This window comes from Macadamia integrifolia, unplaced genomic scaffold, assembly GCF_013358625.1.
Source record: "Macadamia integrifolia cultivar HAES 741 unplaced genomic scaffold, SCU_Mint_v3 scaffold1380, whole genome shotgun sequence".
NCBI lineage: Eukaryota > Viridiplantae > Streptophyta > Magnoliopsida > Proteales > Proteaceae > Macadamia > Macadamia integrifolia.
The window spans coordinates 118146-125496 of NW_024868183.1; positions in this window are offsets into that span (position 1 = coordinate 118146).

Genomic DNA, 7351 nt, shown 5'->3' on the forward strand with positions numbered 1-7351 from the left:
GGGATAAAATAAAGGTCACTGATTCTTTAGAATTAGTATAGACAAACTTAACAATAAAGGCCGTTGGTTCTTTTTTTTTCCTATGCCCCACAAACTAGTGTAGGGTCACACAACCAGACAACGATCTCTCACCCATTAGTTTTAGTTAGCACATAATATTTTTCATAAGTATTGTGCTTCCTTGTAACATTTGTTGAACTGAGCATGGCCTCTCTTTAAATCAAATTCTGCTCTCTTTTCATTTGTGTGTGTGTGTGAGTTTTTTTTTCTTTAATATTCAACCGTTTATAACATAATCAATTTGGTATTGTGCCATAAGTATTGTGCTTCCTTGGTGGAATGAATGATAAAAAAAAAAAAAACATTTACGTAATTATTTGGGTTAATTGTGATAATAATGATATTTCTGTAATTATTCAATTCATTGTCTATTTAATTCAGTTTGTTACAAGGGTTAGTTATTAAAGAATAAAATAAAATTAATATGAGTTTAGACAACTCTTTTTCTCCAACATATAGCCACATGTGTATTTGCACGTGAAATTTTGCTAGTATATATATTGCAAGCAAGTGAGATATCCAAATCTTGTGGCATGTGTGAAGTTAGAGGCTGGTTTTCTTGTGTTATGTTACTCTTTTGTAGTGTGATTGTCAATATTTTTCTTAAGTATTTCTAAAAAACAAATCGTATCGAATATGCAAAAGTACTATGGGTTAGATTGCCATATCAGATCTCTAGGTGGGAGTAATTTACCTCCTTAAGTTGATCCTAAAGTAATATATCATTGGTCAGGAAAAAAAGAAAAAAAAGGGCTTAGTAAAGCAGTCTCATAAACCAAATCAGATAACTAAAAAAGAAAATCAAGTGAAGTTGTTGTTTAGAATCAAACAAACGAGAAACCAAAGATTTCAAACCCATATTGTATGGATTTTGGGTACTGATAGAAATGCCATAGGTGGGATGGACCTCTCTCTTGTGTTCTTGTATTTGTCAGGGGATGCCTAGATGTTAATCTTGTATTATTATTATTATTATTTTAATGTATTTCTTTCTTATCTTTTAGTAAAAAAAAAAAAAAAAAACCATAGAGTGTACGGAGGTAGAGCAATATACTCCTACAATTGATTAAAAAAAAAAATAGCTCAAATCTTGTCAGGTTTCAACCATCGATTAAATTGACTTGATGTCTTCTTCTTTGATGCTTTGTGTTGCAATTTATGTGAGTAAGTTCTGTGCAAGAATGGACCACTAATATAATTCACATCACAGAGAATTTTATAATACCATTTTACCATGATAAAATTGTTGTTTGTTTTGACCTATTTTTCTTAAAAGTCATTTCTAACATCACTGCATTTGCATCGGTGACACCTTCTCTTTTATTTGTGAGGAACAATGATGCCAGTTTTTGAAATGGGTCTTTGTGACTTTGTGAGCTTTTTGTCCACTATCTTGATATTGCAAAATCACATTAAAAGGAGAAGGCCCCGTATCGATCAAATCTCTTTGGCATATTTGTTATGAAGGTTAGTCCTGATTCAATCTAAATTAAGTTGTTACCCACATTTTTTATGACATGAAATTTCTTTCACATAAACTATCTATTTTGCACAAGCGTTTAAATTAGTTAAAACTGAAGTTGTCATCATTTAACATGATATTATATTCTCCTTATCATACTTTAGAGGATTGGTATTAAATCATTTTAACACCTTCTAAATTTAACTTTATTGAAAAATTGTGAAATATTCTAGACAATTGGATAACTGAAAAAACCCAATGGTCACTCAGACTTAAGGACCTTTTTTGATGAGATCCATTGTCTATGATGTAATTTTTTGTGCATGATAAATAATGGAATTTCTTATATGTGGTAATCTTTATTTACTACTAATCAAATTTTATGTTTGTAGGATTGTCCAACAGTCCAATAGTCCTCTTGAGGACCTATTTCTCTTCCCCTATCATCTTGTTGCTTGTATCTCCTTTTGCTAGCTCAAGAGATCAAAATAAAATTAACTATGTAAGTTCAACTGCTGGTTGACGATGTGCTATATATACTATTTGGTGAATAGATAATTGTACATGAAGGGATATATAGATGTGATGAAGAATGCTTCATTTTGAATATGTATCATTTCTATTTTTATGAGGAAAAAAAAAAAGAATTATGCCTCTCATAAATAAAGTGTAGAACACTTCTTAAACAATGGACAAAAAAATGTTTGAAAAATGAAAAAATAAGTTGTCGTTGGAAAAAAAAATTGGACCCAAAACGAGATAGAGAATGAATATAATAGATTGTTTTATTGACATGAGAGTGCATAGAAAGGATTTCCCTCACGAGTATATCTGTAGTTGATCTATTCTAAAGACAATACACTTTGGTATAAGCTTGCATGCAAGACCTATTCTTTACAATGTATAACCAGTGCTATAAAGGCTAGACGATTGATGTTTTGTCTTGAAAATGAACTGAATCACAACTATGCTTACTTTATTTATTTATTTGTTTTACATATATTGGATATAACCCAATAAATATACAAATTATAGCAGTATTTTGATCCTTATCATAGAACGCTTGAAATTTCATAGAGGCATACTGATTTTTTTTTAGATGGGTACATTATAGAAGGGGAAGGAGGAATGCTACAATCAGAAGACTCAAACTCGAGACCTATTAGTAAGTTCAGGCTTATTGCACCACAACCTCACTAACTACTACACAATTGTAGTTAGAGGCATAGTGATTAAATAGGAGTGAAAAAAGAAAAGAAAATCTTTAGGCGTTTATGTATGTTGAAAGATTTGATTGATAATGTAGTTAGTATTAAGTTGTGTTGGTTCTGTGTACAGCCAATCCGAAAGAAGATTACCATCTAAGAGACCTTAAAGTATAAGAGAAATATGGCTTAATCACGGTCTTGTCACTTGCAGAAACCCTAACTAAATTAAATGGTTTTGAGGGAAAGGAAGGCCTAAGAATATCTAAGTGACTTCATCATGTTCAACTACAGCTGCGTAAAAAATTGGTTAAGTTCTATTAGTACCAAACAAGTGAGGAAATCTGATAACAATGAGTTCAAACTCAAAAGGCATTAATTCCATCAGTAAAATGCATTCATGTAAGTAAAAGTTAGAACTCACTTTTTAATCACTTACCATAATTATTTTAGGTTAAAACTTGACAGATGAGATAAAGTGAGTCCTCCATCACATGGATCCACCCACGTGAGCACACTCATCCATGTATTCCGCATCAAAAGTCTTCATGGAGATTATATTTTCCCTTGAAGAAGGTTAATGTAACGACCCAAAATCCAGTCTAGGAGTTTGGTTGTTGGTGATCCAAGATTGATTTCATTTTAGGGAATGAACCAAAATAGATTTCCACAAACCATGGAAATAAGCAAAATAAAATAAATACAAAGATGCAATTAATTCATAGAAATATGTAGTGGAAGTCTTAAATATTAAATGACATAATAAAAGACACTTCCCCTATATGAAGGTTTAAAAAGAAATGACATTAAATGTCCATAAGCCTTACTACAGACTTTAAAGAAAAAAAAATGATCATTAAGAAATTAGAAATAGCCTCCACCCAAGTCAAAGCCACCCTCATCCTTGTTAGACCATAGATATGCAATAGGCTCTTCATCTCCTTCTCCATGAATTTCAATTCCATCATCTGAAATATTATAAGGACAAGCTTTTGGGGAAACTTAGTAAAGGGCGGAAATCACATTTTATACAAGTTTCAAAACAAAAGAAATAAAGTTTTCTTTTTAGATGAAATGCGAACTATTATGAAAATGAAAGAAAATCTAACAAGTCAATCAAACAATAATAGATATCACAAATCATGATCAATGAAATTTAACACCACCGTCTCACATCGTATTACGGCTCACATCGTATTGTGATCTTGATCGATGTGTTAACCCATTCACATAATTCATAATTTCAATAATAGTTCCAACATATGAGAATGTCATGTGCCCCCATACCATACTATGGCTCACACTGCACTGTGACCTTGATCCACATCCATCCTATATGCAAGATACTACAATCACACCATTGGTTCTTGTAAGGCATAAAACATACTCTATCGTCCCGTACCGTACTATGGCTCACACCATACTGTGACCTAGATCGATAGTAAGATTTTCACACAAACAAATTTTGCTCAATGATAGCATACATCATCCAAAAATCCACATAAGGACATAATGTAATAATAAAAAATTCAAAAATAAAATAAAATAAATATAAATCAAAATTTCTAATATGATTTCATTTATTAAACGTGAAATGCCAAACCCATTAAATAGATAGAGATTTCAAGAGAAATAAATTCACAATTCTATGAAAAAGAATAAGTCATTTAATATATAATCATATAAATTAACTCTTATAATCACATGTTAATAATTATATAAAAAAGAAAACCATGTGTAGAGAGTGAATTAAACCACTTATAACTTTCACAGAAGACAAAAAAAAAAAAAAAAAAAAAAAAAAAAAAAAAAAAAAAAAATCCCTTTAGAGATAAGGTCTTGAAACCAATGTCTCCCTCCTAACCAAACGAAAGCTAAGGGAAGAGGTTGGACTTTTCTTCTTCTTCTTCTTATTCTCTCTCACTTGAATCACCAAGAGGGGAAAAAGATGAGGGTGTCCCATTCTCTCTCTCTCTCTCTCTCTCTCTCTCTCTCTCTCTCTCTCTTTTCTTCTCTCTTTTCAAGATCTACAGCCTTACGAGAGGCTGCCGACCTAACATCTTCTTTTTTTATTTCCCAAGCTCTCTTCCTAATTCACAGAATGAATAAAATCTTTAAGGGCCAATCACCTTTCTCCCTTGTCAATTTGCTTAGCAAGGTTAAAAGGAGATGCCAAAAGTGTTGCTCATATGCCCCCTTGATTATATAATTTGTCCCTCTTGATTAGATAATTTGTTCCCCCTTGATTTGAGTCTTATAAGGAAGGGAATGATGATAATCAATTTACCCCCCTTTAATTAGATGATTTGTCCCCATTGATTTGAATCTCACAAGGAAGGGAAAAAAATACATCACTAAGTTATTATAATTAAAATGATAGTAATCTAGGTGTCAAATCATAATTGCATGAATTTGAATAATTAACATAATAGGTAGTGTGATTTGAAAATCAACCATAAATATATAAACCAAATAAGGAAATAATGTGAGGTGGAAAGATAAAATACAATATTTAATATGATTTATAATAGGCAAATAATGGTAAGGCAAATTAAGAGTTTCTATAAGTGACCAACAACCAAAAAGGCAGTTATGCCTCACCACATAGTTACCATAAAAGGTATGAGTCTAAAAAAGAAATTTTGCAATTCAAAACATTTAAAAACTTACCAAAACTAGAGTGGTGATAAGCCCAAAGAATCTTGGACTTTGGTCAACAAGTCGACATTTGACTAGCACTTCATCCATTACAAACATTGACTTTGATTGCCCTGTCATCAGCTGACTCATCGCTTTAGGTTAGGGTTAGACTAAGTCAAAGAAAAATGAGGGGTATTACAATCCTCCCTCCTTAAAGAAATTTCGTCCTGAAATTTAGAAGTTCTCTAGAGAAAAAGGAGTTACCTCAAGATCCATAACTTGAATCTATCTTCCTCACTCCCCTCGATTGCTACAGCTCCTAAGTTGTTGGTATCTGTTAAGGTATGACTCACTTAGACTTAGCTTAGACTGAGCGTAATAGTAATTTGAGGTATGTACTTAGGTTCAAAGTGGTTAATGGTATTGCAATGCTGGAAAAGCCTTAAATAAATCTCGTAAAAAACTTTGAGTCTCAGTCTCTAATGTGGGTATAGCACATTCGGTTACCGCCTTGACTTTTGCATGATCTACTAAAATTCTCTCTCTAGAGATCATATGACCTCATAACATCACTTGATTGAGACAAAAGTCACACTTACTCAGCTTGGCATATAATTTCTTCTCCCACAACTTCCATAGTGTGATCTTTAAGTGTTCAACATGCTCTTCCTTGTTCTGGGAATAGATAAAGATGTCGTCAATGAACACTATCACAAAGATCCAAGTAATCATGAAAGATATGATTCATGAGGCCCATGAGCACAGATGGTGCATTGGTTAAACTGAATAGCATAATTACGAACTTATAATGTCCATAGTGTGTTCTGAACATTGTTTTCGGTATGTCTTCCTTCCTCACTCGAAGTTGATGGTACCTAGAACGTAGATCTATTTTAGAGAATATGTTTGCCCCTTGCAATTGATAAAAAAGTTCATCAATTATGGGCAACAGGTATCTGTTCTTTATCGTGACCTTATTCAGCTCACAGTAGTTAATACATAACCGCATGGTCCTGTCTTTCTCCTTCACGAGTAGGACTAGTGCACCCCACAGTGATACACTCGGTCTAATGTATCCCTTCTCTAATAATTCTTGTAGTTGCTTCTTTAATTCACTCAATTCTGCTGGAGCCATCCGATAGGGTGCCTTTGAGATCGATGCCGTACTGGGGATCAAGCCTATTGAGAATTCAACTTCCCTTTCTGGTGGTACACCATCGAGGTCTGCTAGGAAGACATCGGGAAAGTCCTTGACAATCTCTATGTCCTCTGTCTTGATTTCCCTCTTTTCCTCCACTATAGCCGCTAAGAATCCTTGACATCCCTGAGTGAGTAGCTTCCTTGCCTTCACCGCTGAAATGATAGGTGGGGTTGGTTTGCCTTTCTTCACCCCGGAGAATTTAAGTTATTTCTTAATTCCGGGTCTAAGCAAGATTTTCTTCTCACGACATAATATTATTGCCTTATGAGTGGATAGCCAATCCATGCAAAAAAATTACGTCCAAGTCTTTCATCTTTAGCAGTACCAGATCTGCCATTAAATTCTTATTCCTACTTGGACAGGGCAAGATGCATACATCTTGCCGGTAGTTAAAAATCTCTCCTGAAGATAGAGATATAGTTAATTTATGTTCAAGAGGGCTTGGCTTCAGGGATAGCTTCTATGTGAAACTCTTTGATATGAAAGACAGTGTTGCTCCAGTATCAAAAAGTGCATAAGCAGGTTGAGAAATAAGAAAAATAGTTATTGTTTTGATTGTTCAAGTGTAAGTACAGTTGTTTCCTAGTTGCATGGTGGTGGTGGCAATTGTGTTTCCCTTTCAATTCCATTATGTGTTATATTCCTCGATGTTGGTTGCCCCCTTTTGGATTGACCGTTGGCGTTGTTTCAATTAGTTCTTCTTGAGTTCATGGCTCATATGCAGGAGTACACATTTAGAATAAAGGGACTCCAAAATACAAGAGCATACAAGGTAACATTTAT